The following is a 23,524-nucleotide window of genomic DNA, read 5'->3' as shown; positions in this document are numbered from 1 at the left end:
TATCCAAGCGCTGAGACACCAGCCCAGACTGAAAACGTGGTACCTTAGACACACTTTGCCCATTTCTATGTTAAATTAACACAAAACTGACATTACTGAGCTCACCCCTGGCAGTATTTTCCTCATTAAGTTTCAAACTGAGGAAATCCCTCATGGTACCTTGCACAGACGCTTTTGCAAATCACCACCCTGACCAGCACTTACAGCTGCTCTGCAAACCAAAGGTGCCTCCACAGCCTAGAAAGAAAAATCTTCTGGTGGACACCCAAAACCACAAAAGTTTTGTGCCCCTTCTCCTTCCTTGCTAGGAATACATGGGAGTCTCTACACGATTTCTGCTTCCACAGATTTCACAGCAATACCGCCTTGCAGATCTCTCATCAGTTTTTAGACCTCGACAAGTACTGATGTCGAAACCACTGCAGGTATCGCAAATACACAGAGAAATAAAACCACTTTGGGAACAACCAAGTCCGTGAGGAGCGAACCTAAATCCTCCCAAGCATCACCCAAGATTCTCAACAAAAGATCCTGAGCAAAATTAGAAATACCACCTCATGCTCACTCCGTGGGAGCTCCAATTTAAAGTGGCCAACAGCTTGGAAATTATTTTTTTCAGAGTCAAGCAGGAAGAGCTGCAGATTCAGAAACGCAAGCGACTGTTTGAAACCTGGGACTGTGCGAATCTGCAGGAATACAGAGCCCTCCTTGACTAGCAAGACTCTGGCAGAGGGTCTGAAAGAGCAGGATGCTTCTGAGCTCGATCCAGTTTCTCAGCAAGAGCAGCAAGAACAAGCAGTCTCACAGATGGATCCGCGTGGGAGGGAGAAAGGATAAAAGTCTGCCTCGGGAGCCTGTTCCAGCTGCTACCGGAGCCTCGCAGGAGTCGGCACAAATTGGGCAGAGATACCTATAAAAATCTACGGTCTTGGCTTTTTCTGAGGCCCTCTGCTTTCCCAATTCCATGTTTTTCCTCCATCCTACTATTTCCACATTTGAAGGAGTCCAAATCAGATAGCTGAAAGTAGTGCTTGACAGAAGGTAAATGCAGACTGGGAGTTTATCCCATTTCTTCATCCCTGCCTTGCAGATCACCCTCACTACACACACTCAGAAGCAGAAAAATCCAAACTCCTTTTAAGTGCTTGACTGAGAAGTGATTAAAAATGGAATATTCGAGGTCAGGTTGGAACCTGAACCAGTGAGAGGCAGCTCTGTCCATGGCAGAGGTATAGAACTAGATGGTCCTTCAGGTCCCTTCTGTCACAAACCCTTCTGTAACTCCATAATTCCATATTATTTTTAGCCAGAATCCCCACAACATTTTTCAGTGCCAGGAAGAGGCTGTGGCTGGCAGATAGGGAGCTCACCTCACTGGCTGAAAGAAATTCTTTACCTGGGGTTGTTTTTCAGCTCCTCAGGTAGGCAAAAGCAGAGAGAAAACATTTACCTTTTCTCTTCACGTACTTGAGCTGTTCCAGCCACATCTGAACTTCTTGTTCCTTCTGACAAAGAATCAGAATTACTGGTCACTAGCTGTGCCTAACCCATCTGGTCTCCCAGCATAAAATAGTTGAGTACATGTGTCATCAATCACTGTTAATTACTTCATTAACTTGGAAGAAGAATATTGACTTTTTTTAAGAACAAACATTGTTTAAGGTCAGCCTAGTTTTCTCTCTCTCTTTTTTTTTTTTTTAATTGAATGCTATCTGATTACCAAGAGAAAATAATTTGGTCTGAACACTCAAGCAAGCCTGCCACACAACTCGTGCAGTTCTTTTGTCTAGTGAGACGTTTCCTCAAGTCTTTTTCTGGAAGGGCCAGTTTGATCCAGAAGCTTCATGCTGCTGTCCAGTGCCCCGTGTTAACCTCGCTGCCATTTCTACCTACTGCCCCCGTGGCTTTGGCAGTCCTGACCTTTGGCATGCTCTGGGAAAGAAACATGCCCCAAGGTCTCCACAAACACGTTGCATCACTGTGGAGTGGACATTTAGCCCTCTGCTGTCGGCTGCAAAACAGTGGCACAGACACAGAGCGCAGCGGTCTGCACCTTCTCATCTGCAGCACAGCCGCTGCCAGCACGCCACACCAGTCAGGAGCCACCCAGTGCCATGCAAAGCTCCCCCTAGACTGTCCCCCTGCTCCAGAGGCTGACTGGCATCACCTTGTGAGCCCAGCAGGAGCTCAACTTCCTTCCAGGCAGAGGGGTGCCTCTCCACACCTGCTCACAGAGCCTCGTCCAGCCACGCTCTCTGGAAGAGCCACTTTACCTCAGTGTTTATTACATTTTTTCATGCCTCAGTTACTTGCTCAAACACTGTCCACCTCCAAAAAGCTATTTTGTTTGAGGACATTCGGTGTCACTCCTGTCCCCCAGTATCCCCTAACTCTGCCCCCCTGACCTGGGCTGTGCTTCCCAACCCACACTGCAGGAATGTGTGTGGAGCTCAGGCGAGCACCCTCAACCTTGGCTGATGCCCAGCTCATCGGGCACGGCACACCCTCACCCACAAAAGCTTTGGGATCCCAGCACAGGCTCCAAGGTTTACATTTCTGCAGGTTTTATTCCTCCTGTCTGGCACTGAATGTCAGTAACGATACCAAAACACTGCCCTTCCCACAGCCACCCAAGCAGCCAGACCCCAGTCCCAATGAACTGCATGGAATCATGGAATCCAGAATGGTTTGGGTTGGAAGGAACTTCAAAAAGCATTTAATCCCAACCCCAACGTGTGGTGCCATTCTGCCATTTCTTCTCCTGAAGGGCCTGTTTTCCTACAATAAAAACGTCTTACAGCCTATGAGTGCATTGTGCACTTGTGTATCTTACTCCAAGGATCTTTACCTAAATCCAAATTTTACATAAGATCATGAAGGATAATGCACCAAACAGAAAGCAACAACTCACAACTTCACCTTTAAAGTGCAATATAATTTGCTTTTGTTTGCTGGGAAAACCTGTAACCACTCACAGCATCCCTCTGCAGATGGGACCATCCCTCAGGACGCAGGGCAGCCTTGGACACTCTGTTCAGTCCCCAGCTCCTCTGCCAAAGCTGCTGAGACTCCAAGCCCCAGACTGCTGATAACTAAACGGGCAGGAATCCCCACAGGAAGCTGAAATAAACATATGACATAGTATTCACGAGGGTTCCACGATTTCCAGTTCTAAATTACAGTTAACATTTTCCAGCCACATCCCTGGCCAGGAGAGAAAACCAAGTCAGTCATCACAAACCTGTAGGTTCCTCTGTTGTACCCCTCTGAACAGGGCCATATTTTTCATTACCAGCATCACGTTTTAATGAAAACTACAATCTTCAGGCAAATATTTCAGTCTTAAAAGCTGACAAGCAAGAAAAGCAAGGAAGGATCAACTGGCACCTCTCAGACTCCAGGTTTCAGGTTGTTTATTATATATTTATCTGTTTTATAACACCATCAAAACCAAAGAGGAACAAAATCTTTTAAAGAAGTACCTGCAGGTTACCTTGACAGAAAAAGGCCAGCAAACTTTTGGGAACTTATTTCCCAGGTGTTAATCCCAACATCACAGTGGTTCTTCAACTCGGTGTGAAGGAAGGGCTCAATTGACTTTAGGATTTACATTTTATATGGCCCATTTTGCCTGTTTGCTCAATGTGAACACAGCAAGACAAACTGGAATTGTTCTTGGAAATAAGAAAACTGGACTGCAAAGCAGCTGGGGCACCTCTGCAGGTGGGGTGTCACCTGTGTGGGGGCAGAGGGGCAGAATCTCCCCTTCCCTGCTGGTCACAGTTCTCTGGATGCAGCCTAGGATTTGGGACTTCTTGGCTGCAGAGCACTTTGCTGGGTCAGGCTGAGCTTCTCATCCACCAACACCTCCAACCCCTTTATGGTTTTTCACACTAAACAGCACAGACAGAATACTCCTCCCAGCAACACACTCCTCTTTCAGGGTGGGAATGAAATAAAGTAATTTACACCTGCTTTTGTCCCTCTTCAGCCTTTTTAAACATCAAAGCCCAACCTTGGGGGGGGGGGGGGCGGGGGGCGGTCTTTTATTTGCTTTCCTGGAGCTTGGGATTTTGCACCTTTGCATGCTCCTAAATCTCCTCCTGTAACTTCTGGCTAACAGCTCCAGCCTCCCAACCAGGAGGAATTGCTCGGCTTTCAAGATAAGCTGCCATTAGTCACCAAAGCTGTGCTCTGCAGGGTCTCCTCTCACCTTATCCATCTTATCACCTGCTGCTTGGGATACTCTGAAATACATGAGCAGGAAAAATACAAGGTGAAAACAAATCCAAAGACTCTGTATGTAAGCATTCATCTGGATCCATCTTGTACCTGACAGGAGCTTATACTGAGGTGGGGTTGGTCTTTTCCCCCTGGTAACAAGTGACAGGACAGGAGGAAACAGCCTCAGGTTGTGCCAGGGGACGTTAATGTTGGATATTTAGAAAAATTTCTGCGTGGAGAGAGTTGTTAGTCCCTGAGCAGCAGTGGAGTCCCCATCCCTAGAGGGATTTAAAAGCCACATGGATGTGGCACCTGAGGACATGCGTTAGTGCTGGGGGAACTGTTGGATTTGATGATGTTACAGAACTTTTCCAACCTAAATGATTCTGTGTTTCTATGAGCATGATTAATAAGTTACATTATGGCAGAGGGAAAAAAATGGCCTGACAGCCAATGCCTGCAGCCACCTCCAGCCAAGTGCAGCCCCTTCCTGAGGGAAACCATGCACAGCCTCAGCACACTCTGACAGACAAACACCTCCTCGGGATGTCAGGCGGCTGAAAATTTACATTTCAGCACCAGTTTTACATTCAAGCAAAGCGCGGGGCCACTGCAAAGCAAACACGAGTCCCATTACCTCAGAGCACTCGGCATGCAAAGCACACTCCAAGGCTGGGGCGGGGGAAGGAGATTGCAGGAATTTTTTCCTGAAATGGAATGGCGAGATAAGATCGAGTGAAAAGGAGCAGAGGCTGCTGACATATCTAGACTCCCAGAAGCCAGTAAATATGCAAATGGGCTGCCATTTCTGCCAGTAACATTCAGAACCAACTTTGATTCTGCTAAAATATATCGCATTAAACAAGGGAGATAAGCCCGGCACTGAATCCACACAGAGCAGCTCCCTTTGACCAAGACAGCTTTACTTCTCACTCCAGGAAATCCTGAACAAAGCTTTCTATTCAAAGAGTCTCCACTCTGACTGTCACAGTGTTTATGAATAACTTTGGCCATTTACCTTTCAGCAGTCTGATTTGCAAGTGCCATTAAAGACCTCTACATTAAGCCATAAACCACCCTGGCAAAGCTGCCCCCATCCAGTCCCAGTCCCAAACCCTTCCCCAAACCAGGAAAGGGCTTCCTGCCCCGAAGCCACAAACAGCAAATTTCACACGAGATGTCAGACAGGAGAAAAGAAAGGGTGTATTGAATGTGCGTCCCTGGAGACAGAGATTACAGAGCAAGAACTGAAGTTGATGTGACCTGATAGCAATGATAAACTCTGGAGATGATAAAGGCATTCCCTGGATTTTAATCCATCTGTTGTCCTTGGGGTTTTGACAGACACACCAGGCAGAAATACGGATGCATGAAAATATTAAACATAGACATGATTTGTTTTCATATACATGAAGTACATACCTGTGAAATAAACAGATGTATATTCAAACACCAGAGGCAAAGAAAGCATTTCTTATTTTCACTCCATTTTATCTGCCTATCACCTCTGAATCAACAAGATGAGCTCAAAGGCCAGTGCTGGCCCTAGTCTGAGATACATTATTTTGTACATTGCTAAGCAAGAGCAAAAGCAGCTCTACCCTGCCATGGCAGGGGCTGAACTCAGCCTCAACAACCGATTCCATTCAATGAGGCTGTTCCCTAACACAGGGAAAATAGTACAACCTGCACCTCTCCTCGACAGCCCTTGGCTGCTCTTCCGAGACTCCAGCACACAGCAAGAGCATCGAGAACTTCAAGCAACCGCCAGCATCAAAAAATAAGCATGTACAGAAGCTAGGGAGATGTGAAAAATAAAACCCAGACCTTTGCAGGCTGAATAAGCCTCCCACGTGCAGCACAATACCACAGGAGCAATTTCTCTAGCAATGCCAGGCACTGCAGGGAAATGAAAGCAGGCTTCAGCTCTCCAGGAGCAGGACCTGCAGGCAGCAGGGAGGCCTCAAGGGTTCTGAGGAGCAGGAGCCCAGCCCCAAACCTGTGGCAAACACAGCAGAGAGCAATCCAACAGGAGGTCACTGGGGAAGGCTCCCAGTGCTGCAGGAAGGTTATGACAAAGCAGCTTTGCTGGCAGGCAGGAGAAGCAGAGACACGGACAGGGCTGCGGGGGCCAGCTCCAGGAGAGAAGAGCTGAGGGAAGAGGGAATAGCACAGCAGCTGGGAAATGCCAGCCCAAGGAACACCTGTGCTCACTGGAGCTCAACCCATGCCCCTTCCATCGCAGGCAGCCCCAGCACTGCCCTGGCAGGAGAACACCAGGACCTAGCCTGGCTTTGCCTTGGTTTCTAAGCCATGCTCACTGGCTGGCTCCAGCATATGCTCAGAATTCCCTTATCCCTATTCCGAGGCTGCCATAATTCCCATTTTTGCTGCCAGTGCTAGGAAGGAGCCTCAGAGCTATATGCTGAGGCCCTGGAATTTAAATATACGATAACACTGTAAATAAAAGGAAACAAATTCCTTAAGGAAAACCTTTTCATATGCCAGATCAGTTCCCAATAGTAACTGCTCAGCTTTGACAAGAGATAAATATTTACAGTCTGAAACAGAGAACACCTTGTGTTGCAATACTGGAACGCAAACCTTGTCAGTCCTGGTATCCTGAAGAGAGGGTTTTGATATTTTAAAGAAAAAAAATTTAGAAATAAACCCCCAAGCTGAGCACTTAGAAGCACACACACATTATTGTGCTCATTTACCCCACCAAACAAAAACCTGAAGGTAGTCACACAGAGAAATTGTCAAACATGCTGAATCCAGAACAGATTTTCTCAAAAGGAGACCTCATCCCCCAGGGAATGTAGACAGTTTACAGCAAAAGTCTAAATTATTGCCAAGAATATGCTGCTTTTTATTTATTTATTTATTTATTTATTTATTTAAATATAGTCTAAGTTGCTCCCCTTAGACAGTCCTCTAGCAAATGCAGACATTGAAGATTTTTCCTACTGGAGCTCCTACTGAAGCAAAAAGGTAGCAAGGAGGATCAGATGTCCATACCAGCACCTTGGATTGGGGCATCCCACACCAGGAATACTCTTGGGAAGAGGGAAGAGAAAGCCCAACAGCTAAAGCCTGAGCTATCTCTGAGCTTCCAGCATGACTCCCAACCTCCTGGCCTGATCAGCTCCTTCCAGCTAAGGAAAGAATGTGGGGAATGTCATTCACACTGGCACTGGAAGATCGAGGAATGGGAAGTGTACAATGGCTGGATATCCCTGTCCTGGGGAGGGCTGATAAGCCTGTTGCAAGGAGATGCTCTCATCTCTGCCTGGCTCAGGTTGCTCGGGTTTGCTGCCATTTAGACGAGGTAAGCATCTCATTAAACATGAGTGCTTTTTTTTTGCTGCACTGTCTGTGCAGTGCAAACTCCTGGTTCTGAGAGGACCCACATGAGGCCAGCCTGGCTGAGCTGCTGTGCAGCAGGATTTCATATCTGAGGTGCAATTTTCCTCACCCAACTGCTGTTGGGGCTTTTATGGCCCGCTCCCTTTGAAGTGGGGCAGCCCAGTTGCCAGCGGCCGATGGGAGAGTTCAATGTCTACCTGCCACTCTCAGTTCCTTACTTCCTCATTCCCTTCCCAGAGAATTATTCCCCTGGGCAGAACTTTCCTGCCTTGGCCTGGCTGCTGCTCCATCATCCCATCCCTGCAGTCAGCCAAGCCTTATGTTCCGTGCTCAAGTTCTCCATTTGTTCCCCTGCTTCCAGCATCCCTGCACAGCAGTTTATTTTTAGACCGGCATTTTTAGAGCAAAGCCCAGAAGCAGCACACTTTCAGTGCCAAAGAGAATTCAATGACTCTAATGCTGTCAGCTGACAGGAGGACACTTGGGTTTGGTGGCCACACCACACTGGTGTGACTCTGTGGCTGCCACGCAGGGCCACTGCTGGCCCCTGAGCTCTGCCAGCTGCACACACCACTGGCCCTGGGCTACCACAAGGGATGGTGACTGCCGCGCCCTGGGCTGCTCCTTTCAAAGCCTGACAACTCTTTCAGGGAAGAAATTCCTCCTGATGCCTGCCCTAAATGTCTGGACAGAGAACTGTGCTGGCCCAAGAGAGCCCAGAGCCTCCCCCTTGGGCCCACATGCATGTTTGCAATTTGGGGTCACTGCTCACAGGCAGCTCAAGGCAAAGGGGAGATCCCTGCTGCCTTTACCAGGTGCTGGATCAAGCCCTTAATCACCAATACCGACAAGGAGAAGTGCCCCAATATACAAAGTGAGGCTCCTGCCCAGCTTTATCATCAGTTTTCTGGGGTCAGAGGTGGTTTTCAAGTTCTAAATAGTAATATTTGCCTTCTTTTGACTACGGCTTGTTGTTTCAGTGCAATTATAGAATAATAGAATCAGAGCCAGCAGGTACCATCACCACCTTTTTCTGTTGACATAACACAACCTAGTAGAGGCAACAGCAGCAAGAGACACCCAAACACAGCAGCTGAGATGAACAAGACCGTGCAATCTGTGTAAATCTACCCAAAATCTGCAAGGATGGCTCAGAAAATGGCACAGTAAAAGCCTTTTCTCCTTTTAACAGCTTACAGAATGTCCTCCTGAACAAGATTGCAATGACAAGGCCATCTTCTCTAAGGCACAAAGCAGCCAGTGACAGAGCCACACTTTGCCCTGAAATCACATCAAGCCTTTTTGCCCACTGACCCAGAAGCCTCCAGCTTTTCTGCAGGTTCGATAATTTATAACACAAAACCTCAGATTACTTTTCCCTGTCACGAGTTGGTGGTTTTTGCAAAGCTTAAAGCAGGAAGTGTTTTTCCTAACGTTAAATATTTCATTCACTGTTATGATTAGGCCCATCCTCAAAGGCTCCATCCGAGGCACCGAGAGCAGACAAGGCAGCAGGGATGAACAAGGGGATGAAGAAAAGCCTGACAAGGAGAGGCAAACACAGCACCCAAAGAAGCATTAGGTACCTACCATGTACAATCAGAATAAATACTCCTTTCTAGTCCTCTCCCTCCTCCTTTGATCATGCTTCCAGGTCAAGATCTTGTGAGAGGCAGTCCTGACTCAAATGCATCCTTCAGTCTCCACCAAGATCTGACAGCAGGTATCAGTTGTGGCAATAAATAAGTAAAGAACATTTCCTCCCAACCAAAGCACTGCTATTTGACTCAAATAGGAAATCTGTCTTGGGTAGGAGAAATGCACAACAGAATCCTCATAGAGAGTAATTTATTTTGGGAGGTTGGACTGAAATGTAAATGCACATCACAGTAGCCAGTTTCTGTCCTGGCCCACTGGAAGGGCTGGTCACTCACAGGACATCCACCACCAGATCCCAACATACCTGACTCTGTGTGGCGTCTTTGCCTTGCCTTTGCTTCCTCTTTGGCACAGACCAAGGACAAGACATGAAGTTTTAGCATTCTCACCACCCAATACCCCAAGGCCCTCCTTGCCCTGTAGAGTAAGAGCAGCAGCAGCCCTAAAGCATGGAAAGTTCGGGTGATCTGTGCAGTAATTCCCACCCACAGCAGGGCTCAGGGGCATAGAATCCAGAGGCTGGTTTGCTGACCAACAGCAGAAAGAAGAGTGTCAGACCAGGCTTTCTGCTTTGCATGGGGAGCAAAGGCGGGCTGAACTTTGCAACAGCCCAGCAGAAATCCTGCTCACATTTATGGAATGATTTAAGGTTGGAAAAGACCTCTAGGATCATTGAGTCCAACCATTAACTCAGCCAGGTCTGTTTCTCTCCCTACCCTTGAAGATGTTCCAGCAGCAGAAGCCACACTCAAGCTGCACCATCTCCCTGGGAAGGCAGCAGGAAGCTGCACTTCACTGTGTTCCTGCCCTCTTTAAAAAGGTGCCAGCCCTTTTTTAAAAAGGTGTCATCCCCTCCACCAAGACCTCCACAAGAAACATGATCCAGTATCCTTTGAGTTGTTCCAAAGCATTCTGTGCTCCCTTTTTCCCCAAGCAGACTGAAGAAATAAGCCAGGCTTCCCTGCAGGACACACACCCCGCCGTGCTGCACGAGGCCAAGCTCGGTGTCACCGTCCTGGCGACCTCGTTCAAGCCATGCCTGGGACAGGTCCCCTCTCCTGAGTCACCCACAGCACTGGGGACAGCAGTTTCTTTTTATTGCAAGTCTCTGCTGGCTGCAGAAAAGACTCTTCTCTTGAAGAGATGAGCTCCCCATATGCAGTGCTGTAAAACATAACCCAGCCTGCAGGAAAGCTCAGTTTCACCTTCTTCCTTCAGGACCATGCTGATGAAAGTCTGCACACAGCTCTTCCCTTTCCAATGCTCCCTGGGAATCCTGTGATCTGTCTGCAGTTGGACCCACTGCATCCAAAGTCAAGGCCAACAGCCCATCTTCCATCTCATCCCACCTCCTTCTAAACCAGCGTTCTCAAATACCTGCCCACTTCTCCCTGCCCTGAGCTCCCAAGGCTGAGGCTCACAGACTGCTCCAGTTTGCACAACCCTCACTGTTATAAAGGTGTGGAAAATGCAGTTTTTCTTCACTCATTATTTGAGCAGAGAAGCAAATCTCACCACTCTACATGCACATGAAACTGCAGCAAAAGGCAGCCCATTTTTTTGGCTCTCTAGGAGAACCACCTGTATTGAGGATTTTACCAGAATCCACCACAAACAGTAACAAGAACTAGGTAACTGTAGCTCCCATGGGAGAAAATGTAACCTCCCAAATGCTTTGAAAAACACTTCTTTTCTGAGAATTTCTTGGGAACAGCACACACCAGGATTAATTCCTTGTTTCAGGCATGCATTGAGGACCCTTTTTTTGAAATAATGTTTTGTCAACACAACCCCAGAACCAACCCGAGCATTATTTTCCCTGAGCAAATGCAACATAAGCTGTTGGAGCACATGAGGAAAATCCAGGCAGGAGAAGGATGTGAAGTGACTGGTGACAGCCCAGTTATGAGTAACTGCTATTCCTCAAAGTGGAGTTAACACAAATTCTATCAGCAAACCAATGCTCCTGCACACACGTGACAAATGGAAGTTCATTTTACACGGAACAAGACACACTGTACTAATGCTCCTAGAATTTAACTGTAATTAAGTCTCGCTGACAGACACCTCATTAAAGCACCACTTCTCCAGAAAAATTAATAAAGTGACTTATTTCCTACGTGTGAAATATCAGGGTTTTTCACTGCTCATGAAAGATACATGGAGTTCAGTTCAGCTGGATGTCAGTGCTCCCCGGAATGAAGGAGTGACACGCTTAAAAAGACATTTAAAACAACACATTGCTGTGCTGCCAAAACCCAGGCTGAGATGCTCAGCCCCTGCACGTTACTTTATCCTGTGACGGCAGAAAATAAAACCCCTAAAATACAATTCTTCCTCCGGCAGACACAGATAGATAGATAAACAGATAGATGAAATAATTATTAGAAAACCAAACTAAATTAAAATAACCTAATTTTGGCCAAACTAAAAACAAAACAAAACAAAACAAACAAACAAAACCAAAAAAAAATTCTCATGACCCAAAGATCCAGTTTTCAAATTGCAGCTTTTTGGGGTTTAAATGCTTCTTATGTGAGGAACAAAGGTTCAGTCATTGATGAGGGGGCAGAGGGCTGAGTGTGCCCAGGACCACGAGCCAATTCCTCTGCACTGGGAGATGGCTCTTTGAGGCATATTTTAATCAAACTTCTCTGAGGTAATATCCAATGCAAAGATGAGTTAAAAGAAATGAAGTTGATCAAGATATACCCAGTAATGAATGCCAGAGAAAAGGCCTGGATTTTCAGAGGGGAAGGCCAAGCTGTAATTCCTTGCAAAGGGAAAACCACAGAAGCTTTCCAAGAGATTTTACAGTCTTTTTCTAATTGTTCCCTTTTTCAACATCATTATGCAACCTCCATGTGCTTTCCTGCTTCTCTACCCCCCCTTTATTTCACCCATTCTCCCCCCACCAACTTCTTCTAAATGCTGTGAGGCAGCTCCTTTAAGACAGCCAGAAATACAGTGCAGATTTTTTTCTCCTCCTCCTCCTCCTCTCAGTTTAAACTGCCCAAATCTTTCCGGTGAAGAAGCATTGCCCAAAATCTGCTCGCTATTCAAGCAGCCCTGGCAATGACAAGCAGCACTTCATGAATCATCTGTTATATATTGCCTTATCAACATGGTCCACTGCAGGAGAAAGTAAACCTGGCTCACTTTGGGCTTGTGCATAACACAGTCAAAATGCAAGTGGCATTAATTACAGGAGGGCTCTGAGGAGTTCCCTCATTCAAGGATTCAGTATAGGCTATATATATTTATATGTATATATATTTGAGGCAACCTAAATCAAACCAAAATGTTAACAGCTATTTCCTCCCCCACCACATACAGCTTTTACTTTAATATTTTAAAAGACTATTTATCCCTTTTGCTGGTTTCCAATATTACCACATTTCTAATTATTAAATCAGACAGCTTTAGTGTTTCTGCTGTTTGTCAGCTTCAGCTATTTGAGACAAATACACATATTTTTATGGAATTTTTCCCCCCAAGCCAGACCTGCTAAGCTCAGCAAGTGAGGGGAACCTTGCACTGCTCTGGAGAATTGGCATGCTTGGACCTGGAGAAGCTGGGAGCAAAGGTAAATGGAAGGGAGAAGCTATCTGTAAGGGAAGGGGGCTCAAAACTGAAAAGCAATTGTGAATTCAGTGACAGAACACATCCCATTGGCTTCTCTGCCTAGTGAAACACACCCTTACAAAAGCGCAAACTCAAGGGGTTCCAGCAGGGCTCTGATAAAATCTAAATCCATGTAGACTCAGTAGAAGGATTGAAAAAGATGATGGAAAAGTGATGGCATAACTGGAAACAAGCTAAAGGTGAACTGGCAGAGCAATGAAGTAGAATGTGACACCTCTGAAGAACCAGCATGAAGAATACTTGGCAAATATTTAACAAATGTCATTACCAGTGGCCCAATAACATGTTCAATTAATATTTCCTTGTGGTTTGTGACAAGCTCTGCCATTTGGAACAGGCCAGCAACAGATCCCACTGAGCAAATAAACTCCTCTGTGTATACTCAACCATGGGTACGAGAGGAGTGAAAAACAGTCCCAAGAGCTGGGGTTCATTTCTTCAGTATATAAATCCACAATGCCAAGGAGTGCACGAACACTTCTTTAGCTGGAGAAGAACACCAAAGAAGCGTTTTAACCCCAAGATTAAGCTGGCACAGCTCAGCAGGGAGCACTCAAGTTGTCAAACCCTGAAGGGACCATCAGGTAACCTGCACAGACCCAGGGTAACCTCGACAGCACATGGGGACAGCGGTGACAGTGACCTTATGAAGGCACAGCCTGGCATACCAGCAAGAGGGGAATGCTGGAATATGAAGGAAAAGTCTCTTGAAATATTTGATTTATGCCATCTTACATATTTATGAGCAAGTTTTAGTCTCAACACTTCATCTGCAATGTGTTTGGGCACTTCAGGTATAAAAAGTCTGCAGCTTCCCCTGATTTGAAACCTGCAAATGAACCTCAAGGACAAGTTTCAGGCACTGCAGCAAGTTTCTGGATCACAGATACACCTCAAGCTGGCTTTAAAAGGTCTATTCCCCAAAAAGCACAAAGCATTTGAAAGAGAGATAAAGAGGGTGAACTAAGCTAAACTCAAAGGCAGTTTTAACCTTTGTTGCAAACAAGGCCTGCTCTTCACCCCTGCAGTCCCACAGGGGATTTAATGTTTAAGACTCAACTCTAGCTTTTCAGCAGGCTATAAACAGGCAGCTCCTGTGCTTCCACATCTGCCCATGGAAGGAAGGAACCCACCCAGGAGGGTGGGGAGGCCCTGGCACAGGGTGCCCAGAGCAGCTGTGGCTGCCCCTGGATCCCTGGAAGTGTCCAAGGCCAGGCTGGACGGGGCTTGGAGCCACCTGGGACAGTGGAAGGTGTCCCTGCCCATGGCAGGAGGTGTCACTGGATGAGCTTTAAGGTCCCTCCCAACCCCAACCATTCCATGATTGTATGGCCAGGAGGAAAACAGGCACTGACCATGGGGGCTGCAGTCACTCCACTCAAGCCGCTGCTCTCCAGGAGTGGGCAAACCACAAGGCTGGCACATCACAGGCTGCTGCTGAAAGCAGAACAACCTGACAAGTTGGGCAAAGCCTCCACCCAAAACCATCCCTCAGCTAACACAGGTCCGTGGGACTTCCCAATCCAGATGTTCCAAGGGCTCAGGAGGCTGTCTGGAGTTCAAGCCCTTAAAGATTTGGGCAAAACACGTTTCTTCAAGACAACCCACTGCCATCTGCACCTACCCAAAATATTTCCTATCAGCTCCTGCTACCAGGTAACTTCTTCAGGAGTTCATCGACCTCCAGGTGTCTGTAAATACATTACTACTAGTTTAAGAAAAAAAAAACCTCATTCATGTATTTACCTGTTCTTGTATTTACCTTTCCTGCTGTTACTGCACTGCTGGTTTTTATCTTTTCTGCATTAATGGGACGTTGCCTGTGAAACATAAGCACAGCGGAGAGTTGCATCTTACACAAGATTACACAAGAAACTACTCTTACTGTTTTAACCTACTCTTGGAATGGTTTGGGTGAAAAGGGACCTTAAAGCCCATCCAGTCCCACCCCCCTGCCAGAGGCAGGGACACCTTCCCCTATCCCAGGTTGCTCCAAGCCCCGTCCAACCTGGCCTTTCTTTATTTTCCTGGTGATTCACCATCAAAAGACAAGCGAGAAAGTGAAACTAATTTCCATTACGGAGTTCACCTGCACCCCACACCATGACCTGGGTCTCCTCCACCTGTTATCTCCCACCCTAGATTCTCCCTGGGCTTCTCAAGAACTTGGTAATTCACACCTGGCAGTTCTCCTCTACTTTAGGGTGGTCTGCTTAGGAGATTTTAGGAGATGGTAGCACACAAACACATGCTGCCCAACAGACATCTCCTCTCAAGGGAGTACAAGCTTTTCATGCCATGCTTGTGCCTTCCTTCCACACTTCATCCTGCTGAGCAAATTCTTCTGGTGTTCTGAGCTGATTTTCAAACTGCTTTCTCTAATCTGTCTCCTTTCTTAAAGCTAAGTCCTGAAGCAAAACAAACAAACAAAAAAAACAAGGTGACAAAGTTTAAATTGTGAAGATTTAAAGATATTTTTCCCTAAGTTTAGACCACCAAGGGCACTTAATATCAACACTGGGAATCTGTCAGATGCACATGCTAAGGCATGCCATCCAGGGACAGAGGGAAAAAGCAGAGAATCCTGGAAAGCTGCATCTTCCACATTTCACTTTACCCAGAAAATCTGCAGTCACTAAAACTTACTCTTTCTAACTGGGTGGCATTTTACATTTCCAAATGTAATTGAGTGAGCGTGTTGCCATGGCGACAGCAGGGTTCTGCAATAACTTTGTTGCTTTGTAATTGCTGTATATTTGTATACAAGCAGCTGAGCTTTCTTTAATTCAATGCCCTCAACTCTTCCAGCAAGGCTGCAGAGCGACGGCGGCAGCTTTTTAGGCTGAGAACTCTGAACAGTGGTGCTGGAAACATCAGAAATGATTAAAACTCAGCGCCGCGACCGACCGCATTACACACACACACACACACACACACAAAAAAACCCCACCACGAAACCCTGCCAAGAACCAGATTATTATATAAACTTCAGAGCTCCTTAGCTTTTAAAAATGTTGCCGTTACAACAACAACAACCAAGAAAAAAAAGCACAATTCAGATAATTAACTCCAGGTATATTTGGCAACGAGCAAAGCACTTTGAGGGCAGGGAATAAATGCAGCACGAGTCCCATTTATTGACAGGGCATAATACCAGCAAATCAAAACGTGTCGGCCAGGGGATTATTCACTCGCTGTGGCTCCCGAGGCCAAAATACTGCTTGCTCCATCTCCCCGGCCTCAAATCAGCGCTGTGAGGACAAGGGGATGCAGCTGTGGGAAACGAGCACGGCACCGAGCTGCCTGGTGGGGAAGAAGCGGGGCAGACAGCAGAGAGCCAATGCCTCGCCGCACGCCCCATCCCGGAGTTTTACAAGGCATTTGCACACCCTGAATCCACCCACACCTTACCGACACCAGATCCCCACTCCTTGGGAGCGTTTTCAGAGCTGTAATCCAGCCCGGAATATGAGGCAAGGCTGGAACGCGAAATCCGCTCGTACGGGCGTTAGCGGCGACGAGCCCGATGTATGCAAATCTGCCTAAAGAGCTATTGACGGGCAAAAACGCCACCAAAACCAGCACCTTCCCCTGCCGCGGAGTGGGCGCACAACACAATTACGCAAGTGCTTTGAGCGAAAGGCAGGTTCCCTTCCCCTCCAGCCGCTGCCCAGCGCCGAGCACTGACAGCGTCAAATTATTGTTATGTAAATCCATCCGCTCCGCCGAGCTGTCACAAACACCCCGGAGAGCACATCTGGGCCAGCGGGCAACATTTTGGGGGAGCGCCGGGATCGCGCAGCATCTTCCCCTGATAAATCCCTGCAGCAAAACCCACACGCGGCTGCCGGGCAACACCTCCCTCTCTCCGAGCTCCTCCGCCAGCCCCAAACCTCGGCTTTTTCTGCTTCATTTCGCCCCGCGCAAGCCGAGGCTTGAGGTTTCGCAGCGGCACACGTGGTGTATGCCCCCTGGAGCCCCCAAAAACGGAGTTCTGGCAGCGAGGCTGCAGCCCCCGGGCCTCGGACCTGTCATTGCAGCGCCGGGCTCCCCGAGAGCGCCGCGCTGCCGAGGGCAGCACCCCTTATTTTCTCCTCCCCGGCACAAAAATAAAAGGCCATGCTGGGGCTTTTTTTCCAGGAGGAGGTGGGTGCCGCGGGCCCTCGGCCGAGCCCGGCAGTCGCGGGGAGCGGGGCGAGAGGACGCAAACTTTCCCCAAGTCCTGCGATATTCCCAGGATAAGGACAAGGGAAGGAGGCGCGAGGGGAGAGGATGGAAGAAGCGACCCCGGGCCGCGGCCCGCCCGGCGCCGCAGGGCCCCGCTGCGGGCGTCGCCCCCGCCGCAGGGCCGCGCCCGCCCCGCCGAGCCGCGGGGCCGGGCCCCGGCGCGGCGCTGCCCGCGGCTCCGCCGCTCGCTGGGCCCGCCGGTCACTCACCGCTGCCCGCATCGCCGCGCCGAGCCCCGCACGGACCGAGCGCCGCCGCCGCCGGGGGGGACGAGGCGGAGCCGCGGCCGCCCGGGAGGGGCGGGGCGGGCGCGGGGGGCGGGGCCGCCACCGCCTGCGGCCCCGCCCGCCCCATTCACAAAAAACCGGGCCCCGCGCGCTGAGTGGGCGGTGGCGCTGCCCGTCACGCCCCCCGCGCACCGCCCACCCCGCCCGCCGCGCCCGGGCCGATGGCACGCGGCGGCCCCGCCCCGCCCGGCGCACCACCCAATCAGCGCGCGACCTGGGGCGCCGCGCGGCTCAAATCCGCCCGCCACCGCCGCGCGGGCGCCTCCGATTGGCTGCAAGAGCTGCCCGTCACCGCCCCCTCCCACGGCCGCGGAGCAGCGGCGACCAGCGGCCCCCGGGAGCGGCCCCGCCGCGCTGCGAGCCCGTCGGGCGGGGAGGCGAGCGGCCTTAAAGGGCCCGCGCCGGGGGCTGCCCGGGTGCTGCGGCGGGAGCGGCGCGGCTCGGCGGCGGCGGAGCGCCGCGTACTGACCTGAGCGTCGGGCGAGGTGGGGACGCTGCGCGGTGATGGCTCCCCCGGCGCGGAGCGCGCCACCGACGGACTCAGCCCGTGACGGGTTCCGCCATCTTGGAAATTTTTTTAGATGGGGGAGTCACGTGGTGCAACCATTTTTTCTCTGTGGCCAATCAGCGGGCGTGGGTTATTTATAGCCTCGCGGGGGGAAGGGGACCTAAGCGGGCCCCGCCCCTCGCGCCCCGGCCACGCCCCGTGGCGCGCGGCCCGTCCCCATGGCGACCGGGGGGCGGGGCGGAGGCCGCCATGTTGGCGCCGAGCCCGCGGCCCCGCCGGGATGGGGATCGCAGGACCGGGTTCCTGACCCCCCACTCCGAGGCCACAGCGACTGCGATCCGCACCGTATAGACCGTATTGCGAGAAAAGGTGGAACTTCGGTGGATTTTAACCTCCCGGTCTTCCGCAGCCGCGATCCCGGTCCCTCATGGGCCGTTTTGTGTTATCCGTCAGGTATCGTCTGTAACAGCTAACAGCTGAAGCGAGGGGTAGACGACAGAAAGGGCACGGCATGGTTCAACATATTCGCCTGAATTACCGAAAGGAAATAAATAAAAATAAAAAGGAGTTGTCCAGCATGCTTCCCTCTCTCCCCGTTTTCACAGCGACCATTCAACATTGAATTATTTTTTAGTTGTATGTGGAATTGCCCCGTTGAACTGATGCATCTCGTTTCATTCATGTTCTGTTGGTTCACGCAGTGCCCAAAACTCCCCAAGTCCTGCTCCCAAGCATCCCAGACGAGTGGAAGGAAAATGTTGGCAGTGCTGGGTGCAAGGAGGGACAATCTGAGGGGAACATCCCACTGGCGAAGTGTTATTGCACTATTTCTGTTTCCCAGAGAAGCTGTGGCTGCCCCATCCTTGTAAGTGTCCAAGGCCAGGTCGGATGGGGCTTGGAGCAACCTGGGGTAATGGAAAGGAGATTTCCTGCTAAGCTTCCAAGGAGTTTCTTCCCATCCTTGCCTAAGGCAAGCTGAAACATGACATTCCTTATTTCGGCAGCCATCCCAGCACGCTGCTGTTGGGTTTGATTAATTGGCTCTTGCTAAATTGTTTTTAAAACTTCCAGATTTCCCTTTAAGCAAAAAAAAAAAAAAAAAAAAAAAAAGAACTCGTGTCGTTCAGCCATCTGGATTTACATAAATTCTGGGACCTGATGGGAATTGCTAACAACTTTGTCCCTCTCTCAAATTCTGCGTATACATGGTAGTATATAAACACTGCTGCTTTTCTCTTTTACCTTTTTGGAGATACCACCTACGTTTTCATTTAAAAGGGCCACCCTTTAAAAATCCTTGGCATATTAATCAGATCCTTAAAGTTGGAGGGTTTTTTTCTACATTGTCAACAGGCTCCCAGGAAGTGGTCACATTTCCCTGGAATACACACCTGAGAGCACCACTGGCATTAGGAACACCACTTCTGCCTAAAGCCGAAGCCGTTTTTGTTTGATTTGCAGCTTCTTTGGGCTCGTGGGCTTGTTTGTTGTTCTTTGGCTGGTGAGGTTTTGCAGAGTTGTTCTGCCCTCTTCACTCGGGGCCAGCTTGTGTGCTCGGATGGATGGGTGAACGTGTCTGTAAATAACCTCCCAAATTATTTCTGAGTGTCGAGAGACCTGTGGCTGGAAGGGCTTCAGGGCCAGAAGGTTACCAAGGCAGGGCAATATTTGCTAAGGCAACAGATTTGCTACTGGTGGTTGGTGCATTGCACGGCTGTGACAGCCAGGTGAGTGTCTGCCCTCTCCTGTGGTCCCCATTTCTGCTCCAGCTGGGGGGCGGGATTTGGTCCCAAACCCTTTAAATACTGGGTTGCAACCAACCCAGTTCCCTTCCCTCCCTGCACTGCTGGAGCAGTTTGGAAACAGAAAACGAGGGGAGAGAACAGTGCCCTGAAAGTTGCCATGGAGTGTAAGTTCTACCTTCAGGTTTTGATTGATGCTGTACCTGTGGCTGTGGGTGTGAGTACGTGTCTCTATTAATACCCAGTCTAGGCTAACCTGTGCATAATGGCAGAAAATTAAACCTTTGTCGTTTTTCATGGAAATTAGACCTCAGAGATTCACAAGGGAAAGGCTTCTTGCTATATGTTAAATTCAACATATTGGCTATAGCTGTATATAGTCTGTTTTTACTGTATTTGCAGCTGAAAAACTTACTCAGAAGCCAGCTGAAGCAAAAAATAAAAATCTAAAATAAAAACCAACACCCTGGCAGAGCTAATTCATAAAGATTTAAATAAAAAGCAATTACAGAACTTCCCGCCTACCTCCACCTCATCTTTAGCTGAACTCCTTGTTTGTCAGGAATGATTCCATTTTTTATGTTCTCAAGCAGGAAACAGCCATCACAACACTCCAGCTAATTTCCCTCGCTAGTCACAGGGAGCTGGTGAAAGTAAATGGGTGCTTCAGCTTTCCACTCCAATCCTGCCACTCTACAGCCTAAAAAAAAAGGAGAATAAAGTTAGGAAGAGAGCCAGCTCGAACTTCCTCTGGAGCCTGGACACCAAGGATGTGCTGGTGCCACTTGGTTCCATGGAGGCAGTAGAGCCTAGACACAATTTCCAACTTGTTGATGGCTTCCTCTTCTTCCTCCTGATCATTCAGTCTCCATCACTGACCTCCCTTGGTTTTCCTGCCCCACCCATCACCCTTCTGGTCTGTATCCCCCATTCCCTGTTCTCCATCTTTCCCACAGTGGACTGGTTTACTCCTTTTTGCCATCAAAGGGAAAACCCCATCAAACCCACCTAACCTACAGCACAGCTGTGATGGGACAGGGAATGTTAAATTTACATTGCCCCCTCCTGTGTTTTCCTCCGACATACCTTTTATTGTGGAGTTGTATTTTGTTACTGTTTTTTTTAAATCCTGGTGAGTTTTGTTTCAGCTGGAACTCCTCATTCTCTCCTTGCCTCAGCTCACTCTGAGACAGAACAAGGTGGTTCTCCCCCACTGCTGAGCCCCCCACGCCCGTGTTTGGCTGCAAGAACTGCTTCCCAGCTTGTCTGCACACCCAACACTTCATCAAGTCTGCAGCACTCAGGGCCTTGAAGAGCTGAAATCCTGAAGCAGTAAGAGCCAGACACTCAGAAACAAGTCATTGCTGTTGCTTTGGGCAAAATCAAGTCCCTGTCTCCCACTTGGGGGTGGGGGGAAAAACAAGTAAGTGAAGTTCAAAGTGGAGGTCACAATGTAAAGTTTGCTTTCTTTTCTATATTTACACTTTATTTTGCTGATGGAGATACATTGGATTATTGTGGCAGTCATTTCACAACAAATGAGGACAATATGCTTTTAAAATTAAACTGCTTGCTGAATTTTGTTTTCAATATTTTTCTGGATTTCCATAATCTTCCTAGTTATTTAGCAGCTATGCTCTCAGCTATATTATGGAATATCCTGACTTGGAAGGGATCCACAAGGATCATCATTCCTACTGCAGAGAGAAAAATTATTCTGTGGCCATTACAAACCACTGCCCAAAAGTTTTTACGGTGTCATCATCTCTCCAAATTGACCTGAAGAATTAAAAGTATGAAAGAAATCTCTTTTCCCCCTCAACTGGTTTTTTTTGGTTTTTTTGATTCAGCCAATTTTAGTAGTACACTGAGGCTTAAATTTAGATAAAAAGCAGAAATAAGTGTAAGACGAATATGGAATCTTTGTGAAGTTGAGGCTAGAATAACTGCTGGATTCACTTCGTTTATCAGCGCTCATTTTCCGGTTGTTAATATTACAAATAAGGGAAATGGGTATCAATTTAATATATTTACTTTCATCCATGGCAGCTGCTGGGAGAAAAATGTGGGGTGTGTCTCTCTATAATGGGAATGTTTGAGGAAATATTGATCCATTTTTCTATTCTGTCTCTTCCAACCCGGTAAAACAACAACAAAAAAAAACATTGTCCAGGGTGAAAAACAATTAAAATCTAAATAAATGTAAGAAAAATACAACAACAAAAAAAAAGAAATAGAAATAAAAAAAATTTGCAGCCTGGCCCCTGAAGTGAAGATACTGACTTGCAGCTGAATGACGAGTAGGATATTTTTCTACTGAAATATTGATAGTAGATTACACTAAACCACAAACTATCTCCAGAAAGCCCATCATTTCTAATCCTAATGGTGTTTTCTTTCCCTTGGCTGACTACTACATTCATGAGATGATGGCTTTATTCTATCTGGGGGAAAAACTTTTTACCATACAGCTAAATTAACTTGTCAAAAGACTTCAAACTTCGGAAGCTTTTACAGCTCAATTCAAAGCTATTATTCAGGATTGAATGAGAAGGCTGTGGACTGTAAAAGCTGGCAAAAAAAAATAAAATAAAAATTTCAGCAGCATTCAGGAGCTGAATGGAGCGCTCACTTTTTGTTCAGGTTGTGTGTGTTTCATTGAGCTGTCTCAGAAAGAGCTGGATTTTTTGTGTTTTAAGGCAAAATGCTTCTTTCTGCTGCTCTGGAAGCTGTGACCCAGTCCGTGCTCTTTCACACACACTTGGTTATATTTAGTTTGTGCCAACCTAAATAAGTGTCAACCAGCTCTCCAGAAATGTGGGGAGCACAAAAGAGAACGGCCAGCAGCTAAATTGAGGCAGAACGAGAACACAATTAGACTTATTTTTATCCTTTTCTTTTAAAACCAGATCACAGACTATCTTACAGTCAGCTACAGCTTTCTCATGCAAATAAAAATGCCTGGCTTCAGGAGCAGCAACTTTGAGATTTTGCAGACGAGGAGCAGCTGGCAGAGCTCGTGCTTGGAGTCTTTCCTGTCGCAGATCCAATCTACTTTGGGACAAATGTGGACTAAAAAGCCAAGCTGACAATTGCAGCCCCAGGAAGGGAACCCAGGGCTCTCTGGGACAGTGTGTGAACACCGAACACGCTCAGGATGTGGCAGGATGGGATCCAGGGCACGGGGAGTGGCCTGGATCCGGCGTGCTCTGAATGCAGCTGCCCAGGGCTGCTCCACAGGGAGCGCTGAGCACAGGAGCAAGCCTTAAATACAGCTTGTCACCAAGGCCTGCAGGGAGGTGCTGCCACCCACCAGGGACCCACAACTCACTCTCCTGTTGAGAAACTGAATCAGAGTTCCTGGAATGTTCGTGGAGATGCCCAAAGCTGGAAGCATATTGAAGTTCTGAGCATGTTCTGGAAGCAACCACAGCATGGGGGATCTAAGTCCACATCCACTCTTCTCCATGGGCAGGGACACCTTCCACTATCCCAGGCTGTTCCGAGTCCCAATGTCCAGCCTGGCCTTGGACACTTCCAGGGATCCAGGGGCAGCCCCAGCTTCTCTGGGCCGCCTGTGCCAGGGCCTCGCTGCACTCATACTAAAGAATTTCCTTCTAAATCATCTTCCCATGATCTGAGTTTAGGTGGGTTTTGAGGGAACCAGCAGCAGAGCACTGAGGTGTTTTAGAGCTTGGCAGTCCAGAAGCCACTTAGTTGCTGCCTTCATAATAGGGTTCCAAGGTGATCTCACGATGGTAAGCACTTGAGACTAAAGTAGCACTGATAGGTGATGTGTGGGGACCAAATTGCACAGACCTTTCAAATTCCCAGCTTTTCCCTCCTCTGTTTTGCTGCTATAA

General features: G+C 48.3%; 1 protein-coding gene across 7 annotated transcripts in view; it reads right to left on the bottom strand.

Moving 5' to 3' along the window:
• The window catches only part of HDAC4 (histone deacetylase 4), a 174,134-nt gene extending 153,795 nt beyond the window's left edge, over positions 1-20,339 (bottom strand). For 2 of the 7 annotated variants that reach the window (XM_063399987.1, XM_063399986.1), the window contains exon 1: positions 17,881-20,335. The gene's annotated coding sequence lies outside the window, so the exon portion shown is untranslated. Of the gene's footprint in view, positions 1-1,450; positions 3,277-14,659; positions 14,682-17,333; positions 17,435-17,880 lie in introns of those variants that run through there. The other 5 variants (XM_063399989.1, XM_063399982.1, XM_063399983.1 and 2 more) reach the window with 5 other exon arrangements.
• Positions 20,340-23,524: the final 3,185 nt, after the last annotated feature.

The sequence above is a fragment of the Prinia subflava genome, chromosome 6 (genome assembly GCF_021018805.1).
Source record: "Prinia subflava isolate CZ2003 ecotype Zambia chromosome 6, Cam_Psub_1.2, whole genome shotgun sequence".
Taxonomy (NCBI): domain Eukaryota; kingdom Metazoa; phylum Chordata; class Aves; order Passeriformes; family Cisticolidae; genus Prinia; species Prinia subflava.
The sequence above is the reverse complement of the archived record's forward strand: the minus strand, read 5'-3'. Positions and strand labels throughout refer to the sequence as shown.